This window comes from Bolinopsis microptera, chromosome 13 (assembly GCF_026151205.1).
Source record: "Bolinopsis microptera isolate Bmic1 chromosome 13, MBARI_Bmic_1.0, whole genome shotgun sequence".
Classification (NCBI taxonomy): domain Eukaryota; kingdom Metazoa; phylum Ctenophora; class Tentaculata; order Lobata; family Bolinopsidae; genus Bolinopsis; species Bolinopsis microptera.
This window is the reverse complement of record NC_087084.1, coordinates 12922264-12940400: the sequence shown is the minus strand read 5'-3', so window position 1 is coordinate 12940400 and position 18137 is coordinate 12922264. Positions and strand designations below refer to the sequence as shown.

General features: G+C 49.3%; 1 protein-coding gene and 3 non-coding genes across 4 annotated transcripts in view; all 4 read right to left on the bottom strand.

The window, feature by feature from the left end:
• The window catches only part of LOC134824674 (Bardet-Biedl syndrome 7 protein homolog), a 638888-nt gene that overhangs the window by 521447 nt on the left and 99304 nt on the right, over positions 1 to 18137 (bottom strand). The window lies entirely within an intron of this gene.
• On the bottom strand, positions 985 to 1103 carry LOC134825622 (5S ribosomal RNA). Its single transcript, XR_010161586.1, has one exon. It is a non-coding gene; the product is annotated as a 5S ribosomal RNA (ribosomal RNA).
• On the bottom strand, positions 1861 to 1979 carry LOC134825618 (5S ribosomal RNA). Its single transcript, XR_010161585.1, has one exon. It is a non-coding gene; the product is annotated as a 5S ribosomal RNA (ribosomal RNA).
• On the bottom strand, positions 2741 to 2859 carry LOC134825606 (5S ribosomal RNA). Its single transcript, XR_010161584.1, has one exon. It is a non-coding gene; the product is annotated as a 5S ribosomal RNA (ribosomal RNA).

The following is an 18137-nucleotide window of genomic DNA, read 5'->3' as shown; positions in this document are numbered from 1 at the left end:
ATAGATTACTATAGTCGCCTTGAAAACACTGAAAACGAACTACTCTGTGCTGCATTTTACGAACAAATCATGTTGGGACTTCCTTGGTATACCAACATCTCAAAGCTTCTCACCAAATACAACTTCACCCCCTCATCTTCCTCAAAATCTAAGCTCTCCACCCAAATCAGTCATAACATGAGGGAAGAATTCGTGAATACCTGGAAAGCTGCCAAGGCCTCCTCGCCAAAACTAGAATTCTATAACTTAATTAAACATGATTTCGAACCAGAGGCATACCTACGAATTATCAAAATACCGGATGTTCGAAAAAGTCTGACAAGGTTTCGTATCAGCTGCCACAACCTCTACATCGAAAGGGGCAGATATGAAACCCCCCTTGTACCAAGAGAAGAACGTTGGTGCACCTACTGCTTTTTCAGCAAAGGGCTAAAGCCTATTGAGGACGAAAGTCACGTATTGATTGACTGTTTGCTCTACTCCTCAGTTAGGGAAAAATTCAATTTCCATCCCCTAAACATTACTGACCTAGTCGGTTTGCTCTCCAACAAAACTCTAGATCCTACCACACTCACTGCCACAGCAAGAGCAATCCATTCAATTCTCTCTGTGAACGAAAATTATACAGCCTATTATAAGAGCCCAGATTTCCACTCAAATACTGGCAAGTGCATAATGCTATAGGACCTTAAAATAAGATTGAACCATACAAACTCGATTTATCTATTTTTCTAAAACTAGCATTATATAACATTTCTAAATTATCCCTACACACTTGTAAATAATTAGAATTGTGTAACTTAAATTATTTCAGAATTACAACTATTGTGTACTCAATAAAGTAATTATCACTTTTGTATCCTTGTTGTATCCTTGTATCCTTCAGATGAAATGGGGGGGGGGGGGGGGCCATTTTAGGGGTCATGTTGCCCAAAAAAGGGTCACCCTCTCAAAAAATGAGGAAATTAACAAATCATTTGCAAAAGGATACGGCACCGGGAATTCCCAGGCGGTCACCCATCCAAGTACTAACCCGGCCTGCAGTTGCTTAACTTCCCAGATCGAACGAGATGGGGTGTATTCAACCGAGTATGGCCGTATCCGAAAGTTATGAAATTACGGCCACTACATTTGATAATTAATTCCTCAGTTCCTGCAAATATTAGGTTTATGGCTGGCGATTAGCACTTTGATTGTAACAACATTGCTGGCTACTTTTGGTTGTGATCACAAAACCATACTAAGAGGACGACGTGATTCGGAGCTGGCAGACGGCTGTCGGGATACAATATCGGGAGCTCTGTTTATCTTTATTGTTGCATCGTTTATAAGAGCCCTCCTTGTGGAAGGCTTACCAAAGATGTGAGGTCTGGTCTCCGGAGAGAACCAGTTACACATTGGAACTTAATCTTACCTCAAATTATTTGTTATATAGTAGTGTTGAAAGTATTAAAACTGCCCATTGAGTGGTCCCAGGCCTACTTATATGTCAACCTAGCTCTTTCCTTGCTCGGATCTGTAGAATATTTCCTTGCTACCCTCCAGAGCGGCAAGTAATGAGACACGTGAGGTCACAAGATAGCACGATTTAACGCCAAAGTGGTCACCTGACCATCTCATGTTGCCCATAATGGCTTTCCCATTAGCCACCTTAAAAGGGATGTAATTGGACGTGTTGGAGATGCAGCTCGATGCTGCACACACTACATCACAGTGCTCTTGACACTGTTCCGACCTCTTCTCAACTTTTGCCGGTCATTCAGATGAAATGGGGGGGGGGGGGGGCCATTTTAGGGGTCATGTTGCCCAAAAAAGGGTCACCCTCTCAAAAAATGAGGAAATTAACAAATCATTTGCAAAAGGATACGGCACCGGGAATTCCCAGGCGGTCACCCATCCAAGTACTAACCCGGCCTGCAGTTGCTTAACTTCCCAGATCGAACGAGATGGGGTGTATTCAACCGAGTATGGCCGTATCCGAAAGTTATGAAATTACGGCCACTACATTTGATAATTAATTCCTCAGTTCCTGCAAATATTAGGTTTATGGCTGGCGATTAGCACTTTGATTGTAACAACATTGCTGGCTACTTTTTGGTTGTGATCACAAAACCCATACTAAGAGGACGACATGATTCGGAGCTGGCAGACGGCTGTCGGGATACAATATCGGGAGCTCTGTTTATCTTTATTGTTGCATCGTTTATAAGAGCCCTCCTTGTGGAAGGCTTACCAAAAGATGTGAGGTCTGGTCTCCGGAGAGAACCAGTTACACATTGGAACTTAATCTTACCTCAAATTATTTGTTATATAGTAGTGTTGAAAGTATTAAAACTGCCCATTGAGTGGTCCCAGGCCTACTTATATGTCAACCTAGCTCTTTCCTTGCTCGGATCTGTAGAATATTTCCTTGCTACCCTCCAGAGCGGCAAGTAATGAGACACGTGAGGTCACAAGATAGCACGATTTAACGCCAAAGTGGTCACCTGACCATCTCATGTTGCCCATAATGGCTTTCCCATTAGCCACCTTAAAAGGGATGTAATTGGACGTGTTGGAGATGCAGCTCGATGCTGCACACACTACATCACAGTGCTCTTGACACTGTTCCGACCTCTTCTCAACTTTTGCCGGTCATTCAGATGAAATGGGGGGGGGGGGGGGGCCATTTTAGGGGTCATGTTGCCCAAAAAAGGGTCACCCTCTCAAAAAATGAGGAAATTAACAAATCATTTGCAAAAGGATACGGCACCGGGAATTCCCAGGCGGTCACCCATCCAAGTACTAACCCGGCCTGCAGTTGCTTAACTTCCCAGATCGAACGAGATGGGGTGTATTCAACCGAGTATGGCCGTATCCGAAAGTTATGAAATTACGGCCACTACATTTGATAATTAATTCCTCAGTTCCTGCAAATATTAGGTTTATGGCTGGCGATTAGCACTTTGATTGTAACAACATTGCTGGCTACTTTTTGGTTGTGATCACAAAACCATACTAAGAGGACGACATGATTCGGAGCTGGCAGACGGCTGTCGGGATACAATATCGGGAGCTCTGTTTATCTTTATTGTTGCATCGTTTATAAGAGCCCTCCTTGTGGAAGGCTTACCAAAAGATGTGAGGTCTGGTCTCCGGAGAGAACCAGTTACACATTGGAACTTAATCTTACCTCAAATTATTTGTTATATAGTAGTGTTGAAAGTATTAAAACTGCCCATTGAGTGGTCCCAGGCCTACTTATATGTCAACCTAGCTCTTTCCTTGCTCGGATCTGTAGAATATTTCCTTGCTACCCTCCAGAGCGGCAAGTAATGAGACACGTGAGGTCACAAGATAGCACGATTTAACGCCAAAGTGGTCACCTGACCATCTCATGTTGCCCATAATGGCTTTCCCATTAGCCACCTTAAAGGGATGTAATTGGACGTGTTGGAGATGCAGCTCGATGCTGCACACACTACATCACAGTGCTCTTGACACTGTTCCGACCTCTTCTCAACTTTTGCCGGTCATTCAGATGAAATGGGGGGGGGGGGGGGGGGGGGCCATTTTAGGGGTCATGTTGCCCAAAAAAGGGTCACCCTCTCAAAAAAAGGGATGTAATTGGACGTGTTGGAGATGCAGCTCGATGCTGCACACACTACATCACAGTGCTCTTGACACTGTTCCGACCTCTTCTCAACTTTTGCCGGTCATTCAGATGAAATGGGGGGGGGGGGGGGGCCATTTTAGGGGTCATGTTGCCCAAAAAAGGGTCACCCTCTCAAAAAAAGGGATGTAATTGGACGTGTTGGAGATGCAGCTCGATGCTGCACACACTACATCACAGTGCTCTTGACACTGTTCCGACCTCTTCTCAACTTTTGCCGGTCATTCAGATGAAATGGGGGGGGGGGGGGGGGGCCATTTTAGGGGTCATGTTGCCCAAAAAAGGGTCACCCTCTCAAAAAAAGGGATGTAATTGGACGTGTTGGAGATGCAGCTCGATGCTGCACACACTACATCACAGTGCTCTTGACACTGTTCCGACCTCTTCTCAACTTTTGCCGGTCATTCAGATGAAATGGGGGGGGGGGGGGCCATTTTAGGGGTCATGTTGCCCAAAAAAGGGTCACCCTCTCAAAAAAAGGGATGTAATTGGACGTGTTGGAGATTGCAGCTCGATGCTGCACACACTACATCACAGTGCTCTTGACACTGTTCCGACCTCTTCTCAACTTTTGCCGGTCATTCAGATGAAATGGGGGGGGGGGGGGGCCATTTTAGGGGTCATGTTGCCCAAAAAAGGGTCACCCTCTCAAAAAAAGGGATGTAATTGGACGTGTTGGAGATGCAGCTCGATGCTGCACACACTACATCACAGTGCTCTTGACACTGTTCCGACCTCTTCTCAACTTTTGCCGGTCATTCAGATGAAATGGGGGGGGGGGGGGGGGCCATTTTAGGGGTCATGTTGCCCAAAAAAGGGTCACCCTCTCAAAAAAAGGGATGTAATTGGACGTGTTGGAGATGCAGCTCGATGCTGCACACACTACATCACAGTGCTCTTGACACTGTTCCGACCTCTTCTCAACTTTTGCCGGTCATTCAGATGAAATGGGGGGGGGGGGGGCCATTTTAGGGGTCATGTTGCCCAAAAAAGGGTCACCCTCTCAAAAAAAGGGATGTAATTGGACGTGTTGGAGATGCAGCTCGATGCTGCACACACTACATCACAGTGCTCTTGACACTGTTCCGACCTCTTCTCAACTTTTGCCGGTCATTCAGATGAAATGGGGGGGGGGGGGGCCATTTTAGGGGTCATGTTGCCCAAAAAAGGGTCACCCTCTCAAAAAAAGGGATGTAATTGGACGTGTTGGAGATGCAGCTCGATGCTGCACACACTACATCACAGTGCTCTTGACACTGTTCCGACCTCTTCTCAACTTTTGCCGGTCATTCAGATGAAATGGGGGGGGGGGGGGCCATTTTAGGGGTCATGTTGCCCAAAAAAGGGTCACCCTCTCAAAAAAAGGGATGTAATTGGACGTGTTGGAGATGCAGCTCGATGCTGCACACACTACATCACAGTGCTCTTGACACTGTTCCGACCTCTTCTCAACTTTTGCCGGTCATTCAGATGAAATGGGGGGGGGGGGGGCCATTTTAGGGGTCATGTTGCCCAAAAAAGGGTCACCCTCTCAAAAAAAGGGATGTAATTGGACGTGTTGGAGATGCAGCTCGATGCTGCACACACTACATCACAGTGCTCTTGACACTGTTCCGACCTCTTCTCAACTTTTGCCGGTCATTCAGATGAAATGGGGGGGGGGGGGCCATTTTAGGGGTCATGTTGCCCAAAAAAGGGTCACCCTCTCAAAAAAAGGGATGTAATTGGACGTGTTGGAGATGCAGCTCGATGCTGCACACACTACATCACAGTGCTCTTGACACTGTTCCGACCTCTTCTCAACTTTTGCCGGTCATTCAGATGAAATGGGGGGGGGGGGGGCCATTTTAGGGGTCATGTTGCCCAAAAAAGGGTCACCCTCTCAAAAAAAGGGATGTAATTGGACGTGTTGGAGATGCAGCTCGATGCTGCACACACTACATCACAGTGCTCTTGACACTGTTCCGACCTCTTCTCAACTTTTGCCGGTCATTCAGATGAAATGGGGGGGGGGGGGCCATTTTAGGGGTCATGTTGCCCAAAAAAGGGTCACCCTCTCAAAAAAAGGGATGTAATTGGACGTGTTGGAGATGCAGCTCGATGCTGCACACACTACATCACAGTGCTCTTGACACTGTTCCGACCTCTTCTCAACTTTTGCCGGTCATTCAGATGAAATGGGGGGGGGGGGGGCCATTTTAGGGGTCATGTTGCCCAAAAAAGGGTCACCCTCTCAAAAAAAGGGATGTAATTGGACGTGTTGGAGATGCAGCTCGATGCTGCACACACTACATCACAGTGCTCTTGACACTGTTCCGACCTCTTCTCAACTTTTGCCGGTCATTCAGATGAAATGGGGGGGGGGGGGCCATTTTAGGGGTCATGTTGCCCAAAAAAGGGTCACCCCTCTCAAAAAAAGGGATGTAATTGGACGTGTTGGAGATGCAGCTCGATGCTGCACACACTACATCACAGTGCTCTTGACACTGTTCCGACCTCTTCTCAACTTTTGCCGGTCATTCAGATGAAATGGGGGGGGGGGGGGCCATTTTAGGGGTCATGTTGCCCAAAAAAGGGTCACCCTCTCAAAAAAAGGGATGTAATTGGACGTGTTGGAGATGCAGCTCGATGCTGCACACACTACATCACAGTGCTCTTGACACTGTTCCGACCTCTTCTCAACTTTTGCCGGTCATTCAGATGAAATGGGGGGGGGGGGGCCATTTTAGGGGTCATGTTGCCCAAAAAAGGGTCACCCTCTCAAAAAAAGGGATGTAATTGGACGTGTTGGAGATGCAGCTCGATGCTGCACACACTACATCACAGTGCTCTTGACACTGTTCCGACCTCTTCTCAACTTTTGCCGGTCATTCAGATGAAATGGGGGGGGGGGGGGGCCATTTTAGGGGTCATGTTGCCCAAAAAAGGGTCACCCTCTCAAAAAAAGGGATGTAATTGGACGTGTTGGAGATGCAGCTCGATGCTGCACACACTACATCACAGTGCTCTTGACACTGTTCCGACCTCTTCTCAACTTTTGCCGGTCATTCAGATGAAATGGGGGGGGGGGGGGCCATTTTAGGGGTCATGTTGCCCAAAAAAAGGGTCACCCTCTCAAAAAAAGGGATGTAATTGGACGTGTTGGAGATGCAGCTCGATGCTGCACACACTACATCACAGTGCTCTTGACACTGTTCCGACCTCTTCTCAACTTTTGCCGGTCATTCAGATGAAATGGGGGGGGGGGGGGCCATTTTAGGGGTCATGTTGCCCAAAAAAGGGTCACCCTCTCAAAAAAAGGGATGTAATTGGACGTGTTGGAGATGCAGCTCGATGCTGCACACACTACATCACAGTGCTCTTGACACTGTTCCGACCTCTTCTCAACTTTTGCCGGTCATTCAGATGAAATGGGGGGGGGGGGGGGGCCATTTTAGGGGTCATGTTGCCCAAAAAAGGGTCACCCTCTCAAAAAAAGGGATGTAATTGGACGTGTTGGAGATGCAGCTCGATGCTGCACACACTACATCACAGTGCTCTTGACACTGTTCCGACCTCTTCTCAACTTTTGCCGGTCATTCAGATGAAATGGGGGGGGGGGGGGGGCCATTTTAGGGGTCATGTTGCCCAAAAAAGGGTCACCCTCTCAAAAAAAGGGATGTAATTGGACGTGTTGGAGATGCAGCTCGATGCTGCACACACTACATCACAGTGCTCTTGACACTGTTCCGACCTCTTCTCAACTTTTGCCGGTCATTCAGATGAAATGGGGGGGGGGGGGGGGCCATTTTAGGGGTCATGTTGCCCAAAAAAGGGTCACCCTCTCAAAAAAGGGATGTAATTGGACGTGTTGGAGATGCAGCTCGATGCTGCACACACTACATCACAGTGCTCTTGACACTGTTCCGACCTCTTCTCAACTTTTGCCGGTCATTCAGATGAAATGGGGGGGGGGGGGGGCCATTTTAGGGGTCATGTTGCCCAAAAAAGGGTCACCCTCTCAAAAAAAGGGATGTAATTGGACGTGTTGGAGATGCAGCTCGATGCTGCACACACTACATCACAGTGCTCTTGACACTGTTCCGACCTCTTCTCAACTTTTGCCGGTCATTCAGATGAAATGGGGGGGGGGGGGGCCATTTTAGGGGTCATGTTGCCCAAAAAAGGGTCACCCTCTCAAAAAAAGGGATGTAATTGGACGTGTTGGAGATGCAGCTCGATGCTGCACACACTACATCACAGTGCTCTTGACACTGTTCCGACCTCTTCTCAACTTTTGCCGGTCATTCAGATGAAATGGGGGGGGGGGGCCATTTTAGGGGTCATGTTGCCCAAAAAAGGGTCACCCTCTCAAAAAAGGGATGTAATTGGACGTGTTGGAGATGCAGCTCGATGCTGCACACACTACATCACAGTGCTCTTGACACTGTTCCGACCTCTTCTCAACTTTTGCCGGTCATTCAGATGAAATGGGGGGGGGGGGGGCCATTTTAGGGGTCATGTTGCCCAAAAAAGGGTCACCCTCTCAAAAAAAGGGATGTAATTGGACGTGTTGGAGATGCAGCTCGATGCTGCACACACTACATCACAGTGCTCTTGACACTGTTCCGACCTCTTCTCAACTTTTGCCGGTCATTCAGATGAAATGGGGGGGGGGGGGGGGGCCATTTTAGGGGTCATGTTGCCCAAAAAAGGGTCACCCTCTCAAAAAAAGGGATGTAATTGGACGTGTTGGAGATGCAGCTCGATGCTGCACACACTACATCACAGTGCTCTTGACACTGTTCCGACCTCTTCTCAACTTTTGCCGGTCATTCAGATGAAATGGGGGGGGGGGGGCCATTTTAGGGGTCATGTTGCCCAAAAAAGGGTCACCCTCTCAAAAAAGGGATGTAATTGGACGTGTTGGAGATGCAGCTCGATGCTGCACACACTACATCACAGTGCTCTTGACACTGTTCCGACCTCTTCTCAACTTTTGCCGGTCATTCAGATGAAATGGGGGGGGGGGGGGCCATTTTAGGGGTCATGTTGCCCAAAAAAGGGTCACCCTCTCAAAAAAAGGGATGTAATTGGACGTGTTGGAGATGCAGCTCGATGCTGCACACACTACATCACAGTGCTCTTGACACTGTTCCGACCTCTTCTCAACTTTTGCCGGTCATTCAGATGAAATGGGGGGGGGGGGGGCCATTTTAGGGGTCATGTTGCCCAAAAAAGGGTCACCCTCTCAAAAAAAGGGATGTAATTGGACGTGTTGGAGATGCAGCTCGATGCTGCACACACTACATCACAGTGCTCTTGACACTGTTCCGACCTCTTCTCAACTTTTGCCGGTCATTCAGATGAAATGGGGGGGGGGGGGGGCCATTTTAGGGGTCATGTTGCCCAAAAAAGGGTCACCCTCTCAAAAAAAGGGATGTAATTGGACGTGTTGGAGATGCAGCTCGATGCTGCACACACTACATCACAGTGCTCTTGACACTGTTCCGACCTCTTCTCAACTTTTGCCGGTCATTCAGATGAAATGGGGGGGGGGGGGCCATTTTAGGGGTCATGTTGCCCAAAAAAGGGTCACCCTCTCAAAAAAAGGGATGTAATTGGACGTGTTGGAGATGCAGCTCGATGCTGCACACACTACATCACAGTGCTCTTGACACTGTTCCGACCTCTTCTCAACTTTTGCCGGTCATTCAGATGAAATGGGGGGGGGGGGGGGCCATTTTAGGGGTCATGTTGCCCAAAAAAGGGTCACCCTCTCAAAAAAAGGGATGTAATTGGACGTGTTGGAGATGCAGCTCGATGCTGCACACACTACATCACAGTGCTCTTGACACTGTTCCGACCTCTTCTCAACTTTTGCCGGTCATTCAGATGAAATGGGGGGGGGGGGGGGCCATTTTAGGGGTCATGTTGCCCAAAAAAGGGTCACCCTCTCAAAAAAAGGGATGTAATTGGACGTGTTGGAGATGCAGCTCGATGCTGCACACACTACATCACAGTGCTCTTGACACTGTTCCGACCTCTTCTCAACTTTTGCCGGTCATTCAGATGAAATGGGGGGGGGGGGGCCATTTTAGGGGTCATGTTGCCCAAAAAAGGGTCACCCTCTCAAAAAAAGGGATGTAATTGGACGTGTTGGAGATGCAGCTCGATGCTGCACACACTACATCACAGTGCTCTTGACACTGTTCCGACCTCTTCTCAACTTTTGCGGTCATTCAGATGAAATGGGGGGGGGGGGGCCATTTTAGGGGTCATGTTGCCCAAAAAAGGGTCACCCTCTCAAAAAAAGGGATGTAATTGGACGTGTTGGAGATGCAGCTCGATGCTGCACACACTACATCACAGTGCTCTTGACACTGTTCCGACCTCTTCTCAACTTTTGCCGGTCATTCAGATGAAATGGGGGGGGGGGGGGGGCCATTTTAGGGGTCATGTTGCCCAAAAAAGGGTCACCCTCTCAAAAAAAGGGATGTAATTGGACGTGTTGGAGATGCAGCTCGATGCTGCACACACTACATCACAGTGCTCTTGACACTGTTCCGACCTCTTCTCAACTTTTGCCGGTCATTCAGATGAAATGGGGGGGGGGGGGCCATTTTAGGGGTCATGTTGCCCAAAAAAGGGTCACCCTCTCAAAAAAAGGGATGTAATTGGACGTGTTGGAGATGCAGCTCGATGCTGCACACACTACATCACAGTGCTCTTGACACTGTTCCGACCTCTTCTCAACTTTTGCCGGTCATTCAGATGAAATGGGGGGGGGGGGGGCCATTTTAGGGGTCATGTTGCCCAAAAAAGGGTCACCCTCTCAAAAAAAGGGATGTAATTGGACGTGTTGGAGATGCAGCTCGATGCTGCACACACTACATCACAGTGCTCTTGACACTGTTCCGACCTCTTCTCAACTTTTGCCGGTCATTCAGATGAAATGGGGGGGGGGGGGGCCATTTTAGGGGTCATGTTGCCCAAAAAAGGGTCACCCTCTCAAAAAAAGGGATGTAATTGGACGTGTTGGAGATGCAGCTCGATGCTGCACACACTACATCACAGTGCTCTTGACACTGTTCCGACCTCTTCTCAACTTTTGCCGGTCATTCAGATGAAATGGGGGGGGGGGGGCCATTTTAGGGGTCATGTTGCCCAAAAAAAGGGTCACCCTCTCAAAAAAAGGGATGTAATTGGACGTGTTGGAGATGCAGCTCGATGCTGCACACACTACATCACAGTGCTCTTGACACTGTTCCGACCTCTTCTCAACTTTTGCCGGTCATTCAGATGAAATGGGGGGGGGGGGGGCCATTTTAGGGGTCATGTTGCCCAAAAAAGGGTCACCCTCTCAAAAAAGGGATGTAATTGGACGTGTTGGAGATGCAGCTCGATGCTGCACACACTACATCACAGTGCTCTTGACACTGTTCCGACCTCTTCTCAACTTTTGCCGGTCATTCAGATGAAATGGGGGGGGGGGGGGCCATTTTAGGGGTCATGTTGCCCAAAAAAGGGTCACCCTCTCAAAAAAAGGGATGTAATTGGACGTGTTGGAGATGCAGCTCGATGCTGCACACACTACATCACAGTGCTCTTGACACTGTTCCGACCTCTTCTCAACTTTTGCCGGTCATTCAGATGAAATGGGGGGGGGGGGGGGCCATTTTAGGGGTCATGTTGCCCAAAAAAGGGTCACCCTCTCAAAAAAAGGGATGTAATTGGACGTGTTGGAGATGCAGCTCGATGCTGCACACACTACATCACAGTGCTCTTGACACTGTTCCGACCTCTTCTCAACTTTTGCCGGTCATTCAGATGAAATGGGGGGGGGGGGGCCATTTTAGGGGTCATGTTGCCCAAAAAAGGGTCACCCTCTCAAAAAAAGGGATGTAATTGGACGTGTTGGAGATGCAGCTCGATGCTGCACACACTACATCACAGTGCTCTTGACACTGTTCCGACCTCTTCTCAACTTTTGCCGGTCATTCAGATGAAATGGGGGGGGGGGGGGCCATTTTAGGGGTCATGTTGCCCAAAAAAGGGTCACCCTCTCAAAAAAAGGGATGTAATTGGACGTGTTGGAGATGCAGCTCGATGCTGCACACACTACATCACAGTGCTCTTGACACTGTTCCGACCTCTTCTCAACTTTTGCCGGTCATTCAGATGAAATGGGGGGGGGGGGGGGCCATTTTAGGGGTCATGTTGCCCAAAAAAGGGTCACCCTCTCAAAAAAAGGGATGTAATTGGACGTGTTGGAGATGCAGCTCGATGCTGCACACACTACATCACAGTGCTCTTGACACTGTTCCGACCTCTTCTCAACTTTTGCCGGTCATTCAGATGAAATGGGGGGGGGGGGGGGCCATTTTAGGGGTCATGTTGCCCAAAAAAGGGTCACCCTCTCAAAAAAAGGGATGTAATTGGACGTGTTGGAGATGCAGCTCGATGCTGCACACACTACATCACAGTGCTCTTGACACTGTTCCGACCTCTTCTCAACTTTTGCCGGTCATTCAGATGAAATGGGGGGGGGGGGGGCCATTTTAGGGGTCATGTTGCCCAAAAAAGGGTCACCCTCTCAAAAAAAGGGATGTAATTGGACGTGTTGGAGATGCAGCTCGATGCTGCACACACTACATCACAGTGCTCTTGACACTGTTCCGACCTCTTCTCAACTTTTGCCGGTCATTCAGATGAAATGGGGGGGGGGGGGCCATTTTAGGGGTCATGTTGCCCAAAAAAGGGTCACCCTCTCAAAAAAAGGGATGTAATTGGACGTGTTGGAGATGCAGCTCGATGCTGCACACACTACATCACAGTGCTCTTGACACTGTTCCGACCTCTTCTCAACTTTTGCCGGTCATTCAGATGAAATGGGGGGGGGGGGGGCCATTTTAGGGGTCATGTTGCCCAAAAAAGGGTCACCCTCTCAAAAAAAGGGATGTAATTGGACGTGTTGGAGATGCAGCTCGATGCTGCACACACTACATCACAGTGCTCTTGACACTGTTCCGACCTCTTCTCAACTTTTGCCGGTCATTCAGATGAAATGGGGGGGGGGGGGGCCATTTTAGGGGTCATGTTGCCCAAAAAAGGGTCACCCTCTCAAAAAAAGGGATGTAATTGGACGTGTTGGAGATGCAGCTCGATGCTGCACACACTACATCACAGTGCTCTTGACACTGTTCCGACCTCTTCTCAACTTTTGCCGGTCATTCAGATGAAATGGGGGGGGGGGGGGCCATTTTAGGGGTCATGTTGCCCAAAAAAGGGTCACCCTCTCAAAAAAAGGGATGTAATTGGACGTGTTGGAGATGCAGCTCGATGCTGCACACACTACATCACAGTGCTCTTGACACTGTTCCGACCTCTTCTCAACTTTTGCCGGTCATTCAGATGAAATGGGGGGGGGGGGGCCATTTTAGGGGTCATGTTGCCCAAAAAAGGGTCACCCTCTCAAAAAAAGGGATGTAATTGGACGTGTTGGAGATGCAGCTCGATGCTGCACACACTACATCACAGTGCTCTTGACACTGTTCCGACCTCTTCTCAACTTTTGCCGGTCATTCAGATGAAATGGGGGGGGGGGGGGGCCATTTTAGGGGTCATGTTGCCCAAAAAAGGGTCACCCTCTCAAAAAAAGGGATGTAATTGGACGTGTTGGAGATGCAGCTCGATGCTGCACACACTACATCACAGTGCTCTTGACACTGTTCCGACCTCTTCTCAACTTTTGCCGGTCATTCAGATGAAATGGGGGGGGGGGGGGGCCATTTTAGGGGTCATGTTGCCCAAAAAAGGGTCACCCTCTCAAAAAAAGGGATGTAATTGGACGTGTTGGAGATGCAGCTCGATGCTGCACACACTACATCACAGTGCTCTTGACACTGTTCCGACCTCTTCTCAACTTTTGCCGGTCATTCAGATGAAATGGGGGGGGGGGGGGCCATTTTAGGGGTCATGTTGCCCAAAAAAGGGTCACCCTCTCAAAAAAAGGGATGTAATTGGACGTGTTGGAGATGCAGCTCGATGCTGCACACACTACATCACAGTGCTCTTGACACTGTTCCGACCTCTTCTCAACTTTTGCCGGTCATTCAGATGAAATGGGGGGGGGGGGGGCCATTTTAGGGGTCATGTTGCCCAAAAAAGGGTCACCCTCTCAAAAAAAGGGATGTAATTGGACGTGTTGGAGATGCAGCTCGATGCTGCACACACTACATCACAGTGCTCTTGACACTGTTCCGACCTCTTCTCAACTTTTGCCGGTCATTCAGATGAAATGGGGGGGGGGGGGGGCCATTTTAGGGGTCATGTTGCCCAAAAAAGGGTCACCCTCTCAAAAAAAGGGATGTAATTGGACGTGTTGGAGATGCAGCTCGATGCTGCACACACTACATCACAGTGCTCTTGACACTGTTCCGACCTCTTCTCAACTTTTGCCGGTCATTCAGATGAAATGGGGGGGGGGGGGGGCCATTTTAGGGGTCATGTTGCCCAAAAAAGGGTCACCCTCTCAAAAAAAGGGATGTAATTGGACGTGTTGGAGATGCAGCTCGATGCTGCACACACTACATCACAGTGCTCTTGACACTGTTCCGACCTCTTCTCAACTTTTGCCGGTCATTCAGATGAAATGGGGGGGGGGGGGGCCATTTTAGGGGTCATGTTGCCCAAAAAAGGGTCACCCTCTCAAAAAAAGGGATGTAATTGGACGTGTTGGAGATGCAGCTCGATGCTGCACACACTACATCACAGTGCTCTTGACACTGTTCCGACCTCTTCTCAACTTTTGCCGGTCATTCAGATGAAATGGGGGGGGGGGGGGCCATTTTAGGGGTCATGTTGCCCAAAAAAGGGTCACCCTCTCAAAAAAAGGGATGTAATTGGACGTGTTGGAGATGCAGCTCGATGCTGCACACACTACATCACAGTGCTCTTGACACTGTTCCGACCTCTTCTCAACTTTTGCCGGTCATTCAGATGAAATGGGGGGGGGGGGGGCCATTTTAGGGGTCATGTTGCCCAAAAAAGGGTCACCCTCTCAAAAAAGGGATGTAATTGGACGTGTTGGAGATGCAGCTCGATGCTGCACACACTACATCACAGTGCTCTTGACACTGTTCCGACCTCTTCTCAACTTTTGCCGGTCATTCAGATGAAATGGGGGGGGGGGGGGCCATTTTAGGGGTCATGTTGCCCAAAAAAGGGTCACCCTCTCAAAAAAAGGGATGTAATTGGACGTGTTGGAGATGCAGCTCGATGCTGCACACACTACATCACAGTGCTCTTGACACTGTTCCGACCTCTTCTCAACTTTTGCCGGTCATTCAGATGAAATGGGGGGGGGGGGGGGCCATTTTAGGGGTCATGTTGCCCAAAAAAGGGTCACCCTCTCAAAAAAAAGGGATGTAATTGGACGTGTTGGAGATGCAGCTCGATGCTGCACACACTACATCACAGTGCTCTTGACACTGTTCCGACCTCTTCTCAACTTTTGCCGGTCATTCAGATGAAATGGGGGGGGGGGGGGCCATTTTAGGGGTCATGTTGCCCAAAAAAAGGGTCACCCTCTCAAAAAAGGGATGTAATTGGACGTGTTGGAGATGCAGCTCGATGCTGCACACACTACATCACAGTGCTCTTGACACTGTTCCGACCTCTTCTCAACTTTTGCCGGTCATTCAGATGAAATGGGGGGGGGGGGGGGCCATTTTAGGGGTCATGTTGCCCAAAAAAGGGTCACCTCTCAAAAAAAGGGATGTAATTGGACGTGTTGGAGATGCAGCTCGATGCTGCACACACTACATCACAGTGCTCTTGACACTGTTCCGACCTCTTCTCAACTTTTGCCGGTCATTCAGATGAAATGGGGGGGGGGGGGCCATTTTAGGGGTCATGTTGCCCAAAAAAGGGTCACCCTCTCAAAAAAAGGGATGTAATTGGACGTGTTGGAGATGCAGCTCGATGCTGCACACACTACATCACAGTGCTCTTGACACTGTTCCGACCTCTTCTCAACTTTTGCCGGTCATTCAGATGAAATGGGGGGGGGGGGGGCCATTTTAGGGGTCATGTTGCCCAAAAAAGGGTCACCCTCTCAAAAAAAGGGATGTAATTGGACGTGTTGGAGATGCAGCTCGATGCTGCACACACTACATCACAGTGCTCTTGACACTGTTCCGACCTCTTCTCAACTTTTGCCGGTCATTCAGATGAAATGGGGGGGGGGGGGGCCATTTTAGGGGTCATGTTGCCCAAAAAAGGGTCACCCTCTCAAAAAAAGGGATGTAATTGGACGTGTTGGAGATGCAGCTCGATGCTGCACACACTACATCACAGTGCTCTTGACACTGTTCCGACCTCTTCTCAACTTTTGCCGGTCATTCAGATGAAATGGGGGGGGGGGGCGCCATTTTAGGGGTCATGTTGCCCCAAAAAAGGGTCACCCTCTCAAAAAAAGGGATGTAATTGGACGTGTTGGAGATGCAGCTCGATGCTGCACACACTACATCACAGTGCTCTTGACACTGTTCCGACCTCTTCTCAACTTTTGCCGGTCATTCAGATGAAATGGGGGGGGGGGGGGCCATTTTAGGGGTCATGTTGCCCAAAAAAGGGTCACCCCTCTCAAAAAAAGGGATGTAATTGGACGTGTTGGAGATGCAGCTCGATGCTGCACACACTACATCACAGTGCTCTTGACACTGTTCCGACCTCTTCTCAACTTTTGCCGGTCATTCAGATGAAATGGGGGGGGGGGGGGGCCATTTTAGGGGTCATGTTGCCCAAAAAAGGGTCACCCTCTCAAAAAAGGGATGTAATTGGACGTGTTGGAGATGCAGCTCGATGCTGCACACACTACATCACAGTGCTCTTGACACTGTTCCGACCTCTTCTCAACTTTTGCCGGTCATTCAGATGAAATGGGGGGGGGGGGGGGCCATTTTAGGGGTCATGTTGCCCAAAAAAGGGTCACCCTCTCAAAAAAAGGGATGTAATTGGACGTGTTGGAGATGCAGCTCGATGCTGCACACACTACATCACAGTGCTCTTGACACTGTTCCGACCTCTTCTCAACTTTTGCCGGTCATTCAGATGAAATGGGGGGGGGGGGGGGCCATTTTAGGGGTCATGTTGCCCAAAAAAGGGTCACCCTCTCAAAAAAAGGGATGTAATTGGACGTGTTGGAGATGCAGCTCGATGCTGCACACACTACATCACAGTGCTCTTGACACTGTTCCGACCTCTTCTCAACTTTTGCCGGTCATTCAGATGAAATGGGGGGGGGGGGGGGCCATTTTAGGGGTCATGTTGCCCAAAAAAGGGTCACCCTCTCAAAAAAAGGGATGTAATTGGACGTGTTGGAGATGCAGCTCGATGCTGCACACACTACATCACAGTGCTCTTGACACTGTTCCGACCCTCTTCTCAACTTTTGCCGGTCATTCAGATGAAATGGGGGGGGGGGGGGGCCATTTTAGGGGTCATGTTGCCCAAAAAAGGGTCACCCTCTCAAAAAAAGGGATGTAATTGGACGTGTTGGAGATGCAGCTCGATGCTGCACACACTACATCACAGTGCTCTTGACACTGTTCCGACCTCTTCTCAACTTTTGCCGGTCATTCAGATGAAATGGGGGGGGGGGGGGGCCATTTTAGGGGTCATGTTGCCCAAAAAAGGGTCACCCTCTCAAAAAAGGGATGTAATTGGACGTGTTGGAGATGCAGCTCGATGCTGCACACACTACATCACAGTGCTCTTGACACTGTTCCGACCTCTTCTCAACTTTTGCCGGTCATTCAGATGAAATGGGGGGGGGGGGGGCCATTTTAGGGGTCATGTTGCCCAAAAAAGGGTCACCCTCTCAAAAAAAGGGATGTAATTGGACGTGTTGGAGATGCAGCTCGATGCTGCACACACTACATCACAGTGCTCTTGACACTGTTCCGACCTCTTCTCAACTTTTGCCGGTCATTCAGATGAAATGGGGGGGGGGGGGGGGCCATTTTAGGGGTCATGTTGCCCAAAAAAGGGTCACCCTCTCAAAAAAAGGGATGTAATTGGACGTGTTGGAGATGCAGCTCGATGCTGCACACACTACATCACAGTGCTCTTGACACTGTTCCGACCTCTTCTCAACTTTTGCCGGTCATTCAGATGAAATGGGGGGGGGGGGGGCCATTTTAGGGGTCATGTTGCCCAAAAAAGGGTCACCCTCTCAAAAAAAGGGATGTAATTGGACGTGTTGGAGATGCAGCTCGATGCTGCACACACTACATCACAGTGCTCTTGACACTGTTCCGACCTCTTCTCAACTTTTGCGGTCATTCAGATGAAATGGGGGGGGGGGGGGCCATTTTAGGGGTCATGTTGCCCAAAAAAGGGTCACCCTCTCAAAAAAAGGGATGTAATTGGACGTGTTGGAGATGCAGCTCGATGCTGCACACACTACATCACAGTGCTCTTGACACTGTTCCGACCTCTT